General features: G+C 44.1%; 21 non-coding genes across 21 annotated transcripts; 12 read left to right on the forward strand and 9 right to left on the reverse strand.

Moving 5' to 3' along the window:
* Positions 1-54: 54 nt before the first annotated feature.
* TRNAM-CAU (transfer RNA methionine (anticodon CAU)) lies at positions 55-127 on the forward strand. Its single transcript has one exon. It is a non-coding gene; the product is annotated as a tRNA-Met (tRNA).
* A 1483-nt stretch (positions 128-1610) lies between these two features.
* Positions 1611-1683, forward strand: TRNAM-CAU (transfer RNA methionine (anticodon CAU)). Its single transcript has one exon. It is a non-coding gene; the product is annotated as a tRNA-Met (tRNA).
* Positions 1684-1882: 199 nt separating this feature from the next.
* TRNAA-CGC (transfer RNA alanine (anticodon CGC)) lies at positions 1883-1954 on the reverse strand. Its single transcript has one exon. It is a non-coding gene; the product is annotated as a tRNA-Ala (tRNA).
* Positions 1955-3166: 1212 nt separating this feature from the next.
* TRNAM-CAU (transfer RNA methionine (anticodon CAU)) lies at positions 3167-3239 on the forward strand. Its single transcript has one exon. It is a non-coding gene; the product is annotated as a tRNA-Met (tRNA).
* A 199-nt stretch (positions 3240-3438) lies between these two features.
* TRNAA-CGC (transfer RNA alanine (anticodon CGC)) lies at positions 3439-3510 on the reverse strand. Its single transcript has one exon. It is a non-coding gene; the product is annotated as a tRNA-Ala (tRNA).
* A 1212-nt stretch (positions 3511-4722) lies between these two features.
* TRNAM-CAU (transfer RNA methionine (anticodon CAU)) lies at positions 4723-4795 on the forward strand. Its single transcript has one exon. It is a non-coding gene; the product is annotated as a tRNA-Met (tRNA).
* Positions 4796-4994: 199 nt separating this feature from the next.
* TRNAA-CGC (transfer RNA alanine (anticodon CGC)) lies at positions 4995-5066 on the reverse strand. Its single transcript has one exon. It is a non-coding gene; the product is annotated as a tRNA-Ala (tRNA).
* A 1212-nt stretch (positions 5067-6278) lies between these two features.
* TRNAM-CAU (transfer RNA methionine (anticodon CAU)) lies at positions 6279-6351 on the forward strand. Its single transcript has one exon. It is a non-coding gene; the product is annotated as a tRNA-Met (tRNA).
* Positions 6352-6550: 199 nt separating this feature from the next.
* Positions 6551-6622, reverse strand: TRNAA-CGC (transfer RNA alanine (anticodon CGC)). Its single transcript has one exon. It is a non-coding gene; the product is annotated as a tRNA-Ala (tRNA).
* A 1212-nt stretch (positions 6623-7834) lies between these two features.
* Positions 7835-7907, forward strand: TRNAM-CAU (transfer RNA methionine (anticodon CAU)). Its single transcript has one exon. It is a non-coding gene; the product is annotated as a tRNA-Met (tRNA).
* Positions 7908-8106: 199 nt separating this feature from the next.
* Positions 8107-8178, reverse strand: TRNAA-CGC (transfer RNA alanine (anticodon CGC)). Its single transcript has one exon. It is a non-coding gene; the product is annotated as a tRNA-Ala (tRNA).
* Positions 8179-9390: 1212 nt separating this feature from the next.
* TRNAM-CAU (transfer RNA methionine (anticodon CAU)) lies at positions 9391-9463 on the forward strand. Its single transcript has one exon. It is a non-coding gene; the product is annotated as a tRNA-Met (tRNA).
* A 1483-nt stretch (positions 9464-10946) lies between these two features.
* Positions 10947-11019, forward strand: TRNAM-CAU (transfer RNA methionine (anticodon CAU)). The gene has a single exon. It is a non-coding gene; the product is annotated as a tRNA-Met (tRNA).
* A 199-nt stretch (positions 11020-11218) lies between these two features.
* On the reverse strand, positions 11219-11290 carry TRNAA-CGC (transfer RNA alanine (anticodon CGC)). Its single transcript has one exon. It is a non-coding gene; the product is annotated as a tRNA-Ala (tRNA).
* A 1212-nt stretch (positions 11291-12502) lies between these two features.
* TRNAM-CAU (transfer RNA methionine (anticodon CAU)) lies at positions 12503-12575 on the forward strand. Its single transcript has one exon. It is a non-coding gene; the product is annotated as a tRNA-Met (tRNA).
* A 199-nt stretch (positions 12576-12774) lies between these two features.
* On the reverse strand, positions 12775-12846 carry TRNAA-CGC (transfer RNA alanine (anticodon CGC)). Its single transcript has one exon. It is a non-coding gene; the product is annotated as a tRNA-Ala (tRNA).
* Positions 12847-14058: 1212 nt separating this feature from the next.
* TRNAM-CAU (transfer RNA methionine (anticodon CAU)) lies at positions 14059-14131 on the forward strand. The gene has a single exon. It is a non-coding gene; the product is annotated as a tRNA-Met (tRNA).
* A 1483-nt stretch (positions 14132-15614) lies between these two features.
* TRNAM-CAU (transfer RNA methionine (anticodon CAU)) lies at positions 15615-15687 on the forward strand. The gene has a single exon. It is a non-coding gene; the product is annotated as a tRNA-Met (tRNA).
* A 199-nt stretch (positions 15688-15886) lies between these two features.
* Positions 15887-15958, reverse strand: TRNAA-CGC (transfer RNA alanine (anticodon CGC)). The gene has a single exon. It is a non-coding gene; the product is annotated as a tRNA-Ala (tRNA).
* A 1212-nt stretch (positions 15959-17170) lies between these two features.
* TRNAM-CAU (transfer RNA methionine (anticodon CAU)) lies at positions 17171-17243 on the forward strand. The gene has a single exon. It is a non-coding gene; the product is annotated as a tRNA-Met (tRNA).
* A 199-nt stretch (positions 17244-17442) lies between these two features.
* TRNAA-CGC (transfer RNA alanine (anticodon CGC)) lies at positions 17443-17514 on the reverse strand. Its single transcript has one exon. It is a non-coding gene; the product is annotated as a tRNA-Ala (tRNA).
* Positions 17515-18577: the final 1063 nt, after the last annotated feature.

An 18577-nucleotide genomic window follows, 5' to 3' on the forward strand; every position in this document is an offset into this window, starting at 1 on the left:
TCAGCCTTGTACCTGGATGATCTTCATGGTCTTATGTACAGATGCCTATATACAGCCTTCTTAGCGCAGTAGGCAGCGCGTCAGTCTCATAATCTGAAGGTCCTGAGTTCGATCCTCAGAGAGGGCATTTATTTCCTTCTTTTGGAATGCAAAATTCTCCGATTTTCTTGAAATGCGCAAACTATGCCTAGTTCAAAGATTTTTCCAAAGCAAATGTCTGACTATTTAAGTGGGGCTCTCACCCCAACTGCATGACAAACTTCTTCTTTCTGCATGATGGCAGGCTAGCCTTCTGGAAAAAAGCCAAGATAAGGAACAGAGGCTCCTGGAGATGCCGGGGATTGAACCCGGGACCTCATACATGCAAAACATGCGCTCTACCACTGAGCTACATCCCCACTTTTGCACTCGAGCTGTTTGATGGATGCAAGGAATCCCTGAAACCCAGGGACTGCAAAGTCTCGATCATAATCAATGGAAGGTATTGTTTGAATAAAAGTGAAAGATATGGAAATCGAAGCACAAAATCCTTCGAGCCTGATTTGAACCAGCGACCTAAGGATGTCTGACTTTATGCTACAGTCCTCCGCTCTACCAACTGAGCTATCGAAGGAGTGGCTGAAGTATCTTTCAGCGCTGTAATTATCTCTCGCTCAAGAAAGGTTGTGGGGGTGGGGATCAGGAGCAGATCGATGAAAATCATTAACATTACCTGCAGCTCCCTCTCAAAGTCACCAGTTCTTAGAGCACACTGTAAGGTACGTCTTATCACCCCAAAGGAGGATTTCAGACCAAAGTTCATGTTCTGTCTTGGCTTGGGGATAAGCAGGGGTGCTCCAAATTTCAATTTTACAGAAAGGAAAGGAACTTTGATACAAAGACCTTGGGCAGCATTGGTGGCAAATGGATGGCTGCGCGGAACCATGAAAGAAATGACAGAAAGTTATGGGAGTCATTACTAAGCACCCAGCATCAAGAACGTGCATTTTGGATGCATTTTCAAAAGGAAAGAGAACGGAAAAATCTGTAGATTGAAGGTGATTGAGATAAACAAAATATTCAGTTTTTCTAAAAGCTACTGTAAAGAGTCTTTGGTTTAGAAGAAGAACCCTTACCAATGATCAAGAGAGATGCGACAGATTTCTATCATCAAAGCATTATGGTTGTCAAGATGAATCATCACTTTGATGTCTTCAACAAGTAGGATTCTTTTGATCTATAATCATCAAAAATGAGATAGCCCCATTTCATGGGATTTTTCAAGGCAAACGTCTGACAGATTAAGCGGGGTCCTCATCCCGGTTGGAGGACATATCTCTTCCTTCATCATGATGCCAGCCTAGCTTTCTGCCCAAAATCCAAGGTAAGCATGGCAAAAGTCTGGAGATGCCGGGGATTGAACCCGGGGCCTCATACATGCAAAGCATGCGCTCTACCACTGAGCTACATCCCCACTTCTGCAAGATTTGACTGTATGATTGGAAACCCTGCATTGAACCGACGGCCACATCACCCCATTTGACTCTGCAGTATACAATGTCAGTCAGGAAAAAACTTCAGCCTTGTACCTGGATGATCTTCATGGTCTTATGTACAGATGCCTATATACAGCCTTCTTAGCGCAGTAGGCAGCGCGTCAGTCTCATAATCTGAAGGTCCTGAGTTCGATCCTCAGAGAGGGCATTTATTTCCTTCTTTTGGAATGCAAAATTCTCCGATTTTCTTGAAATGCGCAAACTATGCCTAGTTCAAAGATTTTTCCAAAGCAAATGTCTGACTATTTAAGTGGGGCTCTCACCCCAACTGCATGACAAACTTCTTCTTTCTGCATGATGGCAGGCTAGCCTTCTGGAAAAAAGCCAAGATAAGGAACAGAGGCTCCTGGAGATGCCGGGGATTGAACCCGGGACCTCATACATGCGAAGCATGCGCTCTACCACTGAGCTACATCCCCACTTTTGCACTCGAGCTGTTTGATGGATGCAAGGAGTCCCTGAAACCCAGGGACTGCAAAGTCTCGATCATAATCAATGGAAGGTATTGTTTGAATAAAAGTGAAAGATATGGAAATCGAAGCACAAAATCCTTCGAGCCAGATTTGAACCAGCGACCTAAGGATGTCTGACTTTATGCTACAGTCCTCCGCTCTACCAACTGAGCTATCGAAGGAGTGGCTGAAGTATCTTTCAGCGCTGTAATTATCTCTCGCTCAAGAAAGGTTGTGGGGGTGGGGATCAGGAGCAGATCGATGAAAATCATGAACATTACCTGCAGCTCCCTCTCAAAGTCACCAGTTCTTAGAGCACACTGTAAGGTACGTCTTATCACCCCAAAGGAGGATTTCAGACCAAAGTTCATGTTCTGTCTTGGCTTGGGGATAAGCAGGGGTGCTCCAAATTTCAATTTTACAGAAAGGAAAGGAACTTTGATACAAAGACCTTGGGCAGCATTGGTGGCAAATGGATGGCTGCGCGGAACCATGAAAGAAATGACAGAAAGTTATGGGAGTCATTACTAAGCACCCAGCATCAAGAACGTGCATTTTGGATGCATTTTCAAAAGGAAAGAGAACGGAAAAATCTGTAGATTGAAGGTGATTGAGATAAACAAAATATTCCGTTTTTCTAAAAGCTACTGTAAAGAGTCTTTGGTTTAGAAGAAGAACCCTTACCAATGATCAAGAGAGATGCGACAGATTTCTATCATCAAAGCATTATGGTTGTCAAGATGAATCATCACTTTGATGTCTTCAACAAGTAGGATTCTTTTGATCTATAATCATCAAAAATGAGATAGCCCCATTTCATGGGATTTTTCAAGGCAAACGTCTGACAGATTAAGCAGGGTCCTCATCCCTGTTGGAGGACAAATCTCTTCCTTCATCATGATGCCAGCCTAGCTTTCTGCCCAAAATCCAAGGTAAGCATGGCAAAAGTCTGGAGATGCCGGGGATTGAACCCGGGGCCTGATACATGCAAAGCATGCGCTCTACCACTGAGCTACATCCCCACTTCTGCAAAATTTGACTGTATGATTGGAAACCCTGCATTGAACCGACGGCCACATCACCCCATTTGACTCTGCAGTATACAATGTCAGTCAGGAAAAAACTTCAGCCTTGTACCTGGATGATCTTCATGGTCTTATGTACAGATGCCTATATACAGCCTTCTTAGCGCAGTAGGCAGCGCGTCAGTCTCATAATCTGAAGGTCCTGAGTTCGATCCTCAGAGAGGGCATTTATTTCCTTCTTTTGGAATGCAAAATTCTCCGATTTTCTTGAAATGCGCAAACTATGCCTAGTTCAAAGATTTTTCCAAAGCAAATGTCTGACTATTTAAGTGGGGCTCTCACCCCAACTGCATGACAAACTTCTTCTTTCTGCATGATGGCAGGCTAGCCTTCTGGAAAAAAGCCAAGATAAGGAACAGAGGCTCCTGGAGATGCCGGGGATTGAACCCGGGACCTCATACATGCGAAGCATGCGCTCTACCACTGAGCTACATCCCCACTTTTGCACTCGAGCTGTTTGATGGATGCAAGGAGTCCCTGAAACCCAGGGACTGCAAAGTCTCGATCATAATCAATGGAAGGTATTGTTTGAATAAAAGTGAAAGATATGGAAATCGAAGCACAAAATCCTTCGAGCCAGATTTGAACCAGCGACCTAAGGATGTCTGACTTTATGCTACAGTCCTCCGCTCTACCAACTGAGCTATCGAAGGAGTGGCTGAAGTATCTTTCAGCGCTGTAATTATCTCTCGCTCAAGAAAGGTTGTGGGGGTGGGGATCAGGAGCAGATCGATGAAAATCATGAACATTACCTGCAGCTCCCTCTCAAAGTCACCAGTTCTTAGAGCACACTGTAAGGTACGTCTTATCACCCCAAAGGAGGATTTCAGACCAAAGTTCATGTTCTGTCTTGGCTTGGGGATAAGCAGGGGTGCTCCAAATTTCAATTTTACAGAAAGGAAAGGAACTTTGATACAAAGACCTTGGGCAGCATTGGTGGCAAATGGATGGCTGCGCGGAACCATGAAAGAAATGACAGAAAGTTATGGGAGTCATTACTAAGCACCCAGCATCAAGAACGTGCATTTTGGATGCATTTTCAAAAGGAAAGAGAACGGAAAAATCTGTAGATTGAAGGTGATTGAGATAAACAAAATATTCCATTTTTCTAAAAGCTACTGTAAAGAGTCTTTGGTTTAGAAGAAGAACCCTTACCAATGATCAAGAGAGATGCGACAGATTTCTATCATCAAAGCATTATGGTTGTCAAGATGAATCATCACTTTGATGTCTTCAACAAGTAGGATTCTTTTGATCTATAATCATCAAAAATGAGATAGCCCCATTTCATGGGATTTTTCAAGGCAAACGTCTGACAGATTAAGCGGGGTCCTCTTCCCGGTTGGAGGACATATCTCTTCCTTCATCATGATGCCAGCCTAGCTTTCTGCCCAAAATCCAAGGTAAGCATGGCAAAAGTCTGGAGATGCCGGGGATTGAACCCGGGGCCTCATACATGCAAAGCATGCGCTCTACCACTGAGCTACATCCCCACTTCTGCAAGATTTGACTGTATGATTGGAAACCCTGCATTGAACCGACGGCCACATCACCCCATTCGACTCTGCAGTATACAATGTCAGTCAGGAAAATCCTTCAGCCTTGTACCTGGATGATCTTCATGGTCTTATGTACAGATGCCTATATACAGCCTTCTTAGCGCAGTAGGCAGCGCGTCAGTCTCATAATCTGAAGGTCCTGAGTTCGATCCTCAGAGAGGGCATTTATTTCCTTCTTTTGGAATGCAAAATTCTCCGATTTTCTTGAAATGCGCAAACTATGCCTAGTTCAAAGATTTTTCCAAAGCAAATGTCTGACTATTTAAGTGGGGCTCTCACCCCAACTGCATGACAAACTTCTTCTTTCTGCATGATGGCAGGCTAGCCTTCTGGAAAAAAGCCAAGATAAGGAACAGAGGCTCCTGGAGATGCCGGGGATTGAACCCGGGACCTCATACATGCGAAGCATGCGCTCTACCACTGAGCTACATCCCCACTTTTGCACTCGAGCTGTTTGATGGATGCAAGGAGTCCCTGAAACCCAGGGACTGCAAAGTCTCGATCATAATCAATGGAAGGTATTGTTTGAATAAAAGTGAAAGATATGGAAATCGAAGCACAAAATCCTTCGAGCCAGATTTGAACCAGCGACCTAAGGATGTCTGACTTTATGCTACAGTCCTCCGCTCTACCAACTGAGCTATCGAAGGAGTGGCTGAAGTATCTTTCAGCGCTGTAATTATCTCTCGCTCAAGAAAGGTTGTGGGGGTGGGGATCAGGAGCAGATCGATGAAAATCATGAACATTACCTGCAGCTCCCTCTCAAAGTCACCAGTTCTTAGAGCACACTGTAAGGTACGTCTTATCACCCCAAAGGAGGATTTCAGACCAAAGTTCATGTTCTGTCTTGGCTTGGGGATAAGCAGGGGTGCTCCAAATTTCAATTTTACAGAAAGGAAAGGAACTTTGATACAAAGACCTTGGGCAGCATTGGTGGCAAATGGATGGCTGCGCGGAACCATGAAAGAAATGACAGAAAGTTATGGGAGTCATTACTAAGCACCCAGCATCAAGAACGTGCATTTTGGATGCATTTTCAAAAGGAAAGAGAACGGAAAAATCTGTAGATTGAAGGTGATTGAGATAAACAAAATATTCCGTTTTTCTAAAAGCTACTGTAAAGAGTCTTTGGTTTAGAAGAAGAACCCTTACCAATGATCAAGAGAGATGCGACAGATTTCTATCATCAAAGCATTATGGTTGTCAAGATGAATCATCACTTTGATGTCTTCAACAAGTAGGATTCTTTTGATCTATAATCATCAAAAATGAGATAGCCCCATTTCATGGGATTTTTCAAGGCAAACGTCTGACAGATTAAGCAGGGTCCTCATCCCTGTTGGAGGACAAATCTCTTCCTTCATCATGATGCCAGCCTAGCTTTCTGCCCAAAATCCAAGGTAAGCATGGCAAAAGTCTGGAGATGCCGGGGATTGAACCCGGGGCCTGATACATGCAAAGCATGCGCTCTACCACTGAGCTACATCCCCACTTCTGCAAAATTTGACTGTATGATTGGAAACCCTGCATTGAACCGACGGCCACATCACCCCATTTGACTCTGCAGTATACAATGTCAGTCAGGAAAAAACTTCAGCCTTGTACCTGGATGATCTTCATGGTCTTATGTACAGATGCCTATATACAGCCTTCTTAGCGCAGTAGGCAGCGCGTCAGTCTCATAATCTGAAGGTCCTGAGTTCGATCCTCAGAGAGGGCATTTATTTCCTTCTTTTGGAATGCAAAATTCTCCGATTTTCTTGAAATGCGCAAACTATGCCTAGTTCAAAGATTTTTCCAAAGCAAATGTCTGACTATTTAAGTGGGGCTCTCACCCCAACTGCATGACAAACTTCTTCTTTCTGCATGATGGCAGGCTAGCCTTCTGGAAAAAAGCCAAGATAAGGAACAGAGGCTCCTGGAGATGCCGGGGATTGAACCCGGGACCTCATACATGCGAAGCATGCGCTCTACCACTGAGCTACATCCCCACTTTTGCACTCGAGCTGTTTGATGGATGCAAGGAGTCCCTGAAACCCAGGGACTGCAAAGTCTCGATCATAATCAATGGAAGGTATTGTTTGAATAAAAGTGAAAGATATGGAAATCGAAGCACAAAATCCTTCGAGCCAGATTTGAACCAGCGACCTAAGGATGTCTGACTTTATGCTACAGTCCTCCGCTCTACCAACTGAGCTATCGAAGGAGTGGCTGAAGTATCTTTCAGCGCTGTAATTATCTCTCGCTCAAGAAAGGTTGTGGGGGTGGGGATCAGGAGCAGATCGATGAAAATCATGAACATTACCTGCAGCTCCCTCTCAAAGTCACCAGTTCTTAGAGCACACTGTAAGGTACGTCTTATCACCCCAAAGGAGGATTTCAGACCAAAGTTCATGTTCTGTCTTGGCTTGGGGATAAGCAGGGGTGCTCCAAATTTCAATTTTACAGAAAGGAAAGGAACTTTGATACAAAGACCTTGGGCAGCATTGGTGGCAAATGGATGGCTGCGCGGAACCATGAAAGAAATGACAGAAAGTTATGGGAGTCATTACTAAGCACCCAGCATCAAGAACGTGCATTTTGGATGCATTTTCAAAAGGAAAGAGAACGGAAAAATCTGTAGATTGAAGGTGATTGAGATAAACAAAATATTCCATTTTTCTAAAAGCTACTGTAAAGAGTCTTTGGTTTAGAAGAAGAACCCTTACCAATGATCAAGAGAGATGCGACAGATTTCTATCATCAAAGCATTATGGTTGTCAAGATGAATCATCACTTTGATGTCTTCAACAAGTAGGATTCTTTTGATCTATAATCATCAAAAATGAGATAGCCCCATTTCATGGGATTTTTCAAGGCAAACGTCTGACAGATTAAGCGGGGTCCTCTTCCCGGTTGGAGGACATATCTCTTCCTTCATCATGATGCCAGCCTAGCTTTCTGCCCAAAATCCAAGGTAAGCATGGCAAAAGTCTGGAGATGCCGGGGATTGAACCCGGGGCCTCATACATGCAAAGCATGCGCTCTACCACTGAGCTACATCCCCACTTCTGCAAGATTTGACTGTATGATTGGAAACCCTGCATTGAACCGACGGCCACATCACCCCATTCGACTCTGCAGTATACAATGTCAGTCAGGAAAATCCTTCAGCCTTGTACCTGGATGATCTTCATGGTCTTATGTACAGATGCCTATATACAGCCTTCTTAGCGCAGTAGGCAGCGCGTCAGTCTCATAATCTGAAGGTCCTGAGTTCGATCCTCAGAGAGGGCATTTATTTCCTTCTTTTGGAATGCAAAATTCTCCGATTTTCTTGAAATGCGCAAACTATGCCTAGTTCAAAGATTTTTCCAAAGCAAATGTCTGACTATTTAAGTGGGGCTCTCACCCCAACTGCATGACAAACTTCTTCTTTCTGCATGATGGCAGGCTAGCCTTCTGGAAAAAAGCCAAGATAAGGAACAGAGGCTCCTGGAGATGCCGGGGATTGAACCCGGGACCTCATACATGCGAAGCATGCGCTCTACCACTGAGCTACATCCCCACTTTTGCACTCGAGCTGTTTGATGGATGCAAGGAGTCCCTGAAACCCAGGGACTGCAAAGTCTCGATCATAATCAATGGAAGGTATTGTTTGAATAAAAGTGAAAGATATGGAAATCGAAGCACAAAATCCTTCGAGCCAGATTTGAACCAGCGACCTAAGGATGTCTGACTTTATGCTACAGTCCTCCGCTCTACCAACTGAGCTATCGAAGGAGTGGCTGAAGTATCTTTCAGCGCTGTAATTATCTCTCGCTCAAGAAAGGTTGTGGGGGTGGGGATCAGGAGCAGATCGATGAAAATCATGAACATTACCTGCAGCTCCCTCTCAAAGTCACCAGTTCTTAGAGCACACTGTAAGGTACGTCTTATCACCCCAAAGGAGGATTTCAGACCAAAGTTCATGTTCTGTCTTGGCTTGGGGATAAGCAGGGGTGCTCCAAATTTCAATTTTACAGAAAGGAAAGGAACTTTGATACAAAGACCTTGGGCAGCATTGGTGGCAAATGGATGGCTGCGCGGAACCATGAAAGAAATGACAGAAAGTTATGGGAGTCATTACTAAGCACCCAGCATCAAGAACGTGCATTTTGGATGCATTTTCAAAAGGAAAGAGAACGGAAAAATCTGTAGATTGAAGGTGATTGAGATAAACAAAATATTCCATTTTTCTAAAAGCTACTGTAAAGAGTCTTTGGTTTAGAAGAAGAACCCTTACCAATGATCAAGAGAGATGCGACAGATTTCTATCATCAAAGCATTATGGTTGTCAAGATGAATCATCACTTTGATGTCTTCAACAAGTAGGATTCTTTTGATCTATAATCATCAAAAATGAGATAGCCCCATTTCATGGGATTTTTCAAGGCAAACGTCTGACAGATTAAGCGGGGTCCTCTTCCCGGTTGGAGGACATATCTCTTCCTTCATCATGATGCCAGCCTAGCTTTCTGCCCAAAATCCAAGGTAAGCATGGCAAAAGTCTGGAGATGCCGGGGATTGAACCCGGGGCCTCATACATGCAAAGCATGCGCTCTACCACTGAGCTACATCCCCACTTCTGCAAGATTTGACTGTATGATTGGAAACCCTGCATTGAACCGACGGCCACATCACCCCATTCGACTCTGCAGTATACAATGTCAGTCAGGAAAATCCTTCAGCCTTGTACCTGGATGATCTTCATGGTCTTATGTACAGATGCCTATATACAGCCTTCTTAGCGCAGTAGGCAGCGCGTCAGTCTCATAATCTGAAGGTCCTGAGTTCGATCCTCAGAGAGGGCATTTATTTCCTTCTTTTGGAATGCAAAATTCTCCGATTTTCTTGAAATGCGCAAACTATGCCTAGTTCAAAGATTTTTCCAAAGCAAATGTCTGACTATTTAAGTGGGGCTCTCACCCCAACTGCATGACAAACTTCTTCTTTCTGCATGATGGCAGGCTAGCCTTCTGGAAAAAAGCCAAGATAAGGAACAGAGGCTCCTGGAGATGCCGGGGATTGAACCCGGGACCTCATACATGCAAAACATGCGCTCTACCACTGAGCTACATCCCCACTTTTGCACTCGAGCTGTTTGATGGATGCAAGGAATCCCTGAAACCCAGGGACTGCAAAGTCTCGATCATAATCAATGGAAGGTATTGTTTGAATAAAAGTGAAAGATATGGAAATCGAAGCACAAAATCCTTCGAGCCTGATTTGAACCAGCGACCTAAGGATGTCTGACTTTATGCTACAGTCCTCCGCTCTACCAACTGAGCTATCGAAGGAGTGGCTGAAGTATCTTTCAGCGCTGTAATTATCTCTCGCTCAAGAAAGGTTGTGGGGGTGGGGATCAGGAGCAGATCGATGAAAATCATTAACATTACCTGCAGCTCCCTCTCAAAGTCACCAGTTCTTAGAGCACACTGTAAGGTACGTCTTATCACCCCAAAGGAGGATTTCAGACCAAAGTTCATGTTCTGTCTTGGCTTGGGGATAAGCAGGGGTGCTCCAAATTTCAATTTTACAGAAAGGAAAGGAACTTTGATACAAAGACCTTGGGCAGCATTGGTGGCAAATGGATGGCTGCGCGGAACCATGAAAGAAATGACAGAAAGTTATGGGAGTCATTACTAAGCACCCAGCATCAAGAACGTGCATTTTGGATGCATTTTCAAAAGGAAAGAGAACGGAAAAATCTGTAGATTGAAGGTGATTGAGATAAACAAAATATTCAGTTTTTCTAAAAGCTACTGTAAAGAGTCTTTGGTTTAGAAGAAGAACCCTTACCAATGATCAAGAGAGATGCGACAGATTTCTATCATCAAAGCATTATGGTTGTCAAGATGAATCATCACTTTGATGTCTTCAACAAGTAGGATTCTTTTGATCTATAATCATCAAAAATGAGATAGCCCCATTTCATGGGATTTTTCAAGGCAAACGTCTGACAGATTAAGCGGGGTCCTCATCCCGGTTGGAGGACATATCTCTTCCTTCATCATGATGCCAGCCTAGCTTTCTGCCCAAAATCCAAGGTAAGCATGGCAAAAGTCTGGAGATGCCGGGGATTGAACCCGGGGCCTCATACATGCAAAGCATGCGCTCTACCACTGAGCTACATCCCCACTTCTGCAAGATTTGACTGTATGATTGGAAACCCTGCATTGAACCGACGGCCACATCACCCCATTTGACTCTGCAGTATACAATGTCAGTCAGGAAAAAACTTCAGCCTTGTACCTGGATGATCTTCATGGTCTTATGTACAGATGCCTATATACAGCCTTCTTAGCGCAGTAGGCAGCGCGTCAGTCTCATAATCTGAAGGTCCTGAGTTCGATCCTCAGAGAGGGCATTTATTTCCTTCTTTTGGAATGCAAAATTCTCCGATTTTCTTGAAATGCGCAAACTATGCCTAGTTCAAAGATTTTTCCAAAGCAAATGTCTGACTATTTAAGTGGGGCTCTCACCCCAACTGCATGACAAACTTCTTCTTTCTGCATGATGGCAGGCTAGCCTTCTGGAAAAAAGCCAAGATAAGGAACAGAGGCTCCTGGAGATGCCGGGGATTGAACCCGGGACCTCATACATGCGAAGCATGCGCTCTACCACTGAGCTACATCCCCACTTTTGCACTCGAGCTGTTTGATGGATGCAAGGAGTCCCTGAAACCCAGGGACTGCAAAGTCTCGATCATAATCAATGGAAGGTATTGTTTGAATAAAAGTGAAAGATATGGAAATCGAAGCACAAAATCCTTCGAGCCAGATTTGAACCAGCGACCTAAGGATGTCTGACTTTATGCTACAGTCCTCCGCTCTACCAACTGAGCTATCGAAGGAGTGGCTGAAGTATCTTTCAGCGCTGTAATTATCTCTCGCTCAAGAAAGGTTGTGGGGGTGGGGATCAGGAGCAGATCGATGAAAATCATGAACATTACCTGCAGCTCCCTCTCAAAGTCACCAGTTCTTAGAGCACACTGTAAGGTACGTCTTATCACCCCAAAGGAGGATTTCAGACCAAAGTTCATGTTCTGTCTTGGCTTGGGGATAAGCAGGGGTGCTCCAAATTTCAATTTTACAGAAAGGAAAGGAACTTTGATACAAAGACCTTGGGCAGCATTGGTGGCAAATGGATGGCTGCGCGGAACCATGAAAGAAATGACAGAAAGTTATGGGAGTCATTACTAAGCACCCAGCATCAAGAACGTGCATTTTGGATGCATTTTCAAAAGGAAAGAGAACGGAAAAATCTGTAGATTGAAGGTGATTGAGATAAACAAAATATTCCGTTTTTCTAAAAGCTACTGTAAAGAGTCTTTGGTTTAGAAGAAGAACCCTTACCAATGATCAAGAGAGATGCGACAGATTTCTATCATCAAAGCATTATGGTTGTCAAGATGAATCATCACTTTGATGTCTTCAACAAGTAGGATTCTTTTGATCTATAATCATCAAAAATGAGATAGCCCCATTTCATGGGATTTTTCAAGGCAAACGTCTGACAGATTAAGCAGGGTCCTCATCCCTGTTGGAGGACAAATCTCTTCCTTCATCATGATGCCAGCCTAGCTTTCTGCCCAAAATCCAAGGTAAGCATGGCAAAAGTCTGGAGATGCCGGGGATTGAACCCGGGGCCTGATACATGCAAAGCATGCGCTCTACCACTGAGCTACATCCCCACTTCTGCAAAATTTGACTGTATGATTGGAAACCCTGCATTGAACCGACGGCCACATCACCCCATTTGACTCTGCAGTATACAATGTCAGTCAGGAAAAAACTTCAGCCTTGTACCTGGATGATCTTCATGGTCTTATGTACAGATGCCTATATACAGCCTTCTTAGCGCAGTAGGCAGCGCGTCAGTCTCATAATCTGAAGGTCCTGAGTTCGATCCTCAGAGAGGGCATTTATTTCCTTCTTTTGGAATGCAAAATTCTCCGATTTTCTTGAAATGCGCAAACTATGCCTAGTTCAAAGATTTTTCCAAAGCAAATGTCTGACTATTTAAGTGGGGCTCTCACCCCAACTGCATGACAAACTTCTTCTTTCTGCATGATGGCAGGCTAGCCTTCTGGAAAAAAGCCAAGATAAGGAACAGAGGCTCCTGGAGATGCCGGGGATTGAACCCGGGACCTCATACATGCGAAGCATGCGCTCTACCACTGAGCTACATCCCCACTTTTGCACTCGAGCTGTTTGATGGATGCAAGGAGTCCCTGAAACCCAGGGACTGCAAAGTCTCGATCATAATCAATGGAAGGTATTGTTTGAATAAAAGTGAAAGATATGGAAATCGAAGCACAAAATCCTTCGAGCCAGATTTGAACCAGCGACCTAAGGATGTCTGACTTTATGCTACAGTCCTCCGCTCTACCAACTGAGCTATCGAAGGAGTGGCTGAAGTATCTTTCAGCGCTGTAATTATCTCTCGCTCAAGAAAGGTTGTGGGGGTGGGGATCAGGAGCAGATCGATGAAAATCATGAACATTACCTGCAGCTCCCTCTCAAAGTCACCAGTTCTTAGAGCACACTGTAAGGTACGTCTTATCACCCCAAAGGAGGATTTCAGACCAAAGTTCATGTTCTGTCTTGGCTTGGGGATAAGCAGGGGTGCTCCAAATTTCAATTTTACAGAAAGGAAAGGAACTTTGATACAAAGACCTTGGGCAGCATTGGTGGCAAATGGATGGCTGCGCGGAACCATGAAAGAAATGACAGAAAGTTATGGGAGTCATTACTAAGCACCCAGCATCAAGAACGTGCATTTTGGATGCATTTTCAAAAGGAAAGAGAACGGAAAAATCTGTAGATTGAAGGTGATTGAGATAAACAAAATATTCCATTTTTCTAAAAGCTACTGTAAAGAGTCTTTGGTTTAGAAGAAGAACCCTTACCAATGATCAAGAGAGATGCGACAGATTTCTATCATCAAAGCATTATGGTTGTCAAGATGAATCATCACTTTGATGTCTTCAACAAGTAGGATTCTTTTGATCTATAATCATCAAAAATGAGATAGCCCCATTTCATGGGATTTTTCAAGGCAAACGTCTGACAGATTAAGCGGGGTCCTCTTCCCGGTTGGAGGACATATCTCTTCCTTCATCATGATGCCAGCCTAGCTTTCTGCCCAAAATCCAAGGTAAGCATGGCAAAAGTCTGGAGATGCCGGGGATTGAACCCGGGGCCTCATACATGCAAAGCATGCGCTCTACCACTGAGCTACATCCCCACTTCTGCAAGATTTGACTGTATGATTGGAAACCCTGCATTGAACCGACGGCCACATCACCCCATTCGACTCTGCAGTATACAATGTCAGTCAGGAAAATCCTTCAGCCTTGTACCTGGATGATCTTCATGGTCTTATGTACAGATGCCTATATACAGCCTTCTTAGCGCAGTAGGCAGCGCGTCAGTCTCATAATCTGAAGGTCCTGAGTTCGATCCTCAGAGAGGGCATTTATTTCCTTCTTTTGGAATGCAAAATTCTCCGATTTTCTTGAAATGCGCAAACTATGCCTAGTTCAAAGATTTTTCCAAAGCAAATGTCTGACTATTTAAGTGGGGCTCTCACCCCAACTGCATGACAAACTTCTTCTTTCTGCATGATGGCAGGCTAGCCTTCTGGAAAAAAGCCAAGATAAGGAACAGAGGCTCCTGGAGATGCCGGGGATTGAACCCGGGACCTCATACATGCAAAACATGCGCTCTACCACTGAGCTACATCCCCACTTTTGCACTCGAGCTGTTTGATGGATGCAAGGAATCCCTGAAACCCAGGGACTGCAAAGTCTCGATCATAATCAATGGAAGGTATTGTTTGAATAAAAGTGAAAGATATGGAAATCGAAGCACAAAATCCTTCGAGCCTGATTTGAACCAGCGACCTAAGGATGTCTGACTTTATGCTACAGTCCTCCGCTCTACCAACTGAGCTATCGAAGGAGTGGCTGAAGTATCTTTCAGCGCTGTAATTATCTCTCGCTCAAGAAAGGTTGTGGGGGTGGGGATCAGGAGCAGATCGATGAAAATCATTAACATTACCTGCAGCTCCCTCTCAAAGTCACCAGTTCTTAGAGCACACTGTAAGGTACGTCTTATCACCCCAAAGGAGGATTTCAGACCAAAGTTCATGTTCTGTCTTGGCTTGGGGATAAGCAGGGCTGCTCCAAATTTCAATTTTACAGAAAGGAAAGGAACTTTGATACAAAGACCTTGGGCAGCATTGGTGGCAAATGGATGGCTGCGCGGAACCATGAAAGAAATGACAGAAAGTTATGGGAGTCATTACTAAGCACCCAGCATCAAGAACGTGCATTTTGGATGCATTTTCAAAAGGAAAGAGAACGGAAAAATCTGTAGATTGAAGGTGATTGAGATAAACAAAATATTCAGTTTTTCTAAAAGCTACTGTAAAGAGTCTTTGGTTTAGAAGAAGAACCCTTACCAATGATCAAGAGAGATGCGACAGATTTCTATCATCAAAGCATTATGGTTGTCAAGATGAATCATCACTTTGATGTCTTCAACAAGTAGGATTCTTTTGATCTATAATCATCAAAAATGAGATAGCCCCATTTCATGGGATTTTTCAAGGCAAACGTCTGACAGATTAAGCGGGGTCCTCATCCCGGTTGGAGGACATATCTCTTCCTTCATCATGATGCCAGCCTAGCTTTCTGCCCAAAATCCAAGGTAAGCATGGCAAAAGTCTGGAGATGCCGGGGATTGAACCCGGGGCCTCATACATGCAAAGCATGCGCTCTACCACTGAGCTACATCCCCACTTCTGCAAGATTTGACTGTATGATTGGAAACCCTGCATTGAACCGACGGCCACATCACCCCATTTGACTCTGCAGTATACAATGTCAGTCAGGAAAAAACTTCAGCCTTGTACCTGGATGATCTTCATGGTCTTATGTACAGATGCCTATATACAGCCTTCTTAGCGCAGTAGGCAGCGCGTCAGTCTCATAATCTGAAGGTCCTGAGTTCGATCCTCAGAGAGGGCATTTATTTCCTTCTTTTGGAATGCAAAATTCTCCGATTTTCTTGAAATGCGCAAACTATGCCTAGTTCAAAGATTTTTCCAAAGCAAATGTCTGACTATTTAAGTGGGGCTCTCACCCCAACTGCATGACAAACTTCTTCTTTCTGCATGATGGCAGGCTAGCCTTCTGGAAAAAAGCCAAGATAAGGAACAGAGGCTCCTGGAGATGCCGGGGATTGAACCCGGGACCTCATACATGCGAAGCATGCGCTCTACCACTGAGCTACATCCCCACTTTTGCACTCGAGCTGTTTGATGGATGCAAGGAGTCCCTGAAACCCAGGGACTGCAAAGTCTCGATCATAATCAATGGAAGGTATTGTTTGAATAAAAGTGAAAGATATGGAAATCGAAGCACAAAATCCTTCGAGCCAGATTTGAACCAGCGACCTAAGGATGTCTGACTTTATGCTACAGTCCTCCGCTCTACCAACTGAGCTATCGAAGGAGTGGCTGAAGTATCTTTCAGCGCTGTAATTATCTCTCGCTCAAGAAAGGTTGTGGGGGTGGGGATCAGGAGCAGATCGATGAAAATCATGAACATTACCTGCAGCTCCCTCTCAAAGTCACCAGTTCTTAGAGCACACTGTAAGGTACGTCTTATCACCCCAAAGGAGGATTTCAGACCAAAGTTCATGTTCTGTCTTGGCTTGGGGATAAGCAGGGGTGCTCCAAATTTCAATTTTACAGAAAGGAAAGGAACTTTGATACAAAGACCTTGGGCAGCATTGGTGGCAAATGGATGGCTGCGCGGAACCATGAAAGAAATGACAGAAAGTTATGGGAGTCATTACTAAGCACCCAGCATCAAGAACGTGCATTTTGGATGCATTTTCAAAAGGAAAGAGAACGGAAAAATCTGTAGATTGAAGGTGATTGAGATAAACAAAATATTCCGTTTTTCTAAAAGCTACTGTAAAGAGTCTTTGGTTTAGAAGAAGAACCCTTACCAATGATCAAGAGAGATGCGACAGATTTCTATCATCAAAGCATTATGGTTGTCAAGATGAATCATCACTTTGATGTCTTCAACAAGTAGGATTCTTTTGATCTATAATCATCAAAAATGAGATAGCCCCATTTCATGGGATTTTTCAAGGCAAACGTCTGACAGATTAAGCGGGGTCCTCATCCCGGTTGGAGGACATATCTCTTCCTTCATCATGATGCCAGCCTAGCTTTCGGCCCAAAATCCAAGGTAAGCATGGCAAAAGTCTGGAGATGCCGGGGATTGAACCCGGGGCCTCATACATGCAAAGCATGCGCTCTACCACTGAGCTACATCCCCACTTCTGCAAGGTTTGACTGTATGATTGGAAACCCTGCATTGAACCGACGGCCACATCACCCCATTCGACTCTGCAGTATACAATGTCAGTCAGGAAAATCCTTCAGCCTTGTACCTGGATGATCTTCATGGTCTTATGTACAGATGCCTATATACAGCCTTCTTAGCGCAGTAGGCAGCGCGTCAGTCTCATAATCTGAAGGTCCTGAGTTCGATCCTCAGAGAGGGCATTTATTTCCTTCTTTTGGAATGCAAAATTCTCCGATTTTCTTGAAATGTGCAAACTATGCCTAGTTCAAAGATTTTTCCAAAGCAAATGTCTGACTATTTAAGTGGGGCTCTCACCCCAACTGCATGACAAACTTCTTCTTTCTGCATGATGGCAGGCTAGCCTTCTGGAAAAAAGCCAAGATAAGGAACAGAGGCTCCTGGAGATGCCGGGGATTGAACCCGGGACCTCATACATGCGAAGCATGCGCTCTACCACTGAGCTACATCCCCACTTTTGCACTCGAGCTGTTTGATGGATGCAAGGAGTCCCTGAAACCCAGGGACTGCAAAGTCTCGATCATAATCAATGGAAGGTATTGTTTGAATAAAAGTGAAAGATATGGAAATCGAAGCACAAAATCCTTCGAGCCAGATTTGAACCAGCGACCTAAGGATGTCTGACTTTATGCTACAGTCCTCCGCTCTACCAACTGAGCTATCGAAGGAGTGGCTGAAGTATCTTTCAGCGCTGTAATTATCTCTCGCTCAAGAAAGGTTGTGGGGGTGGGGATCAGGAGCAGATCGATGAAAATCATGAACATTACCTGCAGCTCCCTCTCAAAGTCACCAGTTCTTAGAGCACACTGTAAGGTACGTCTTATCACCCCAAAGGAGGATTTCAGACCAAAGTTCATGTTCTGTCTTGGCTTGGGGATAAGCAGGGGTGCTCCAAATTTCAATTTTACAGAAAGGAAAGGAACTTTGATACAAAGACCTTGGGCAGCATTGGTGGCAAATGGATGGCTGCGCGGAACCATGAAAGAAATGACAGAAAGTTATGGGAGTCATTACTAAGCACCCAGCATCAAGAACGTGCATTTTGGATGCATTTTCAAAAGGAAAGAGAACGGAAAAATCTGTAGATTGAAGGTGATTGAGATAAACAAAATATTCCATTTTTCTAAAAGCTACTGTAAAGAGTCTTTGGTTTAGAAGAAGAACCCTTACCAATGATCAAGAGAGATGCGACAGATTTCTATCATCAAAGCATTATGGTTGTCAAGATGAATCATCACTTTGATGTCTTCAACAAGTAGGATTCTTTTGATCTATAATCATCAAAAATGAGATAGCCCCATTTCATGGGATTTTTCAAGGCAAACGTCTGACAGATTAAGCGGGGTCCTCTTCCCGGTTGGAGGACATATCTCTTCCTTCATCATGATGCCAGCCTAGCTTTCTGCCCAAAATCCAAGGTAAGCATGGCAAAAGTCTGGAGATGCCGGGGATTGAACCCGGGGCCTGATACATGCAAAGCATGCGCTCTACCACTGAGCTACATCCCCACTTCTGC

Source organism: Triturus cristatus, chromosome 4_1, assembly GCF_964204655.1.
Source record: "Triturus cristatus chromosome 4_1, aTriCri1.1, whole genome shotgun sequence".
NCBI lineage: Eukaryota > Metazoa > Chordata > Amphibia > Caudata > Salamandridae > Triturus > Triturus cristatus.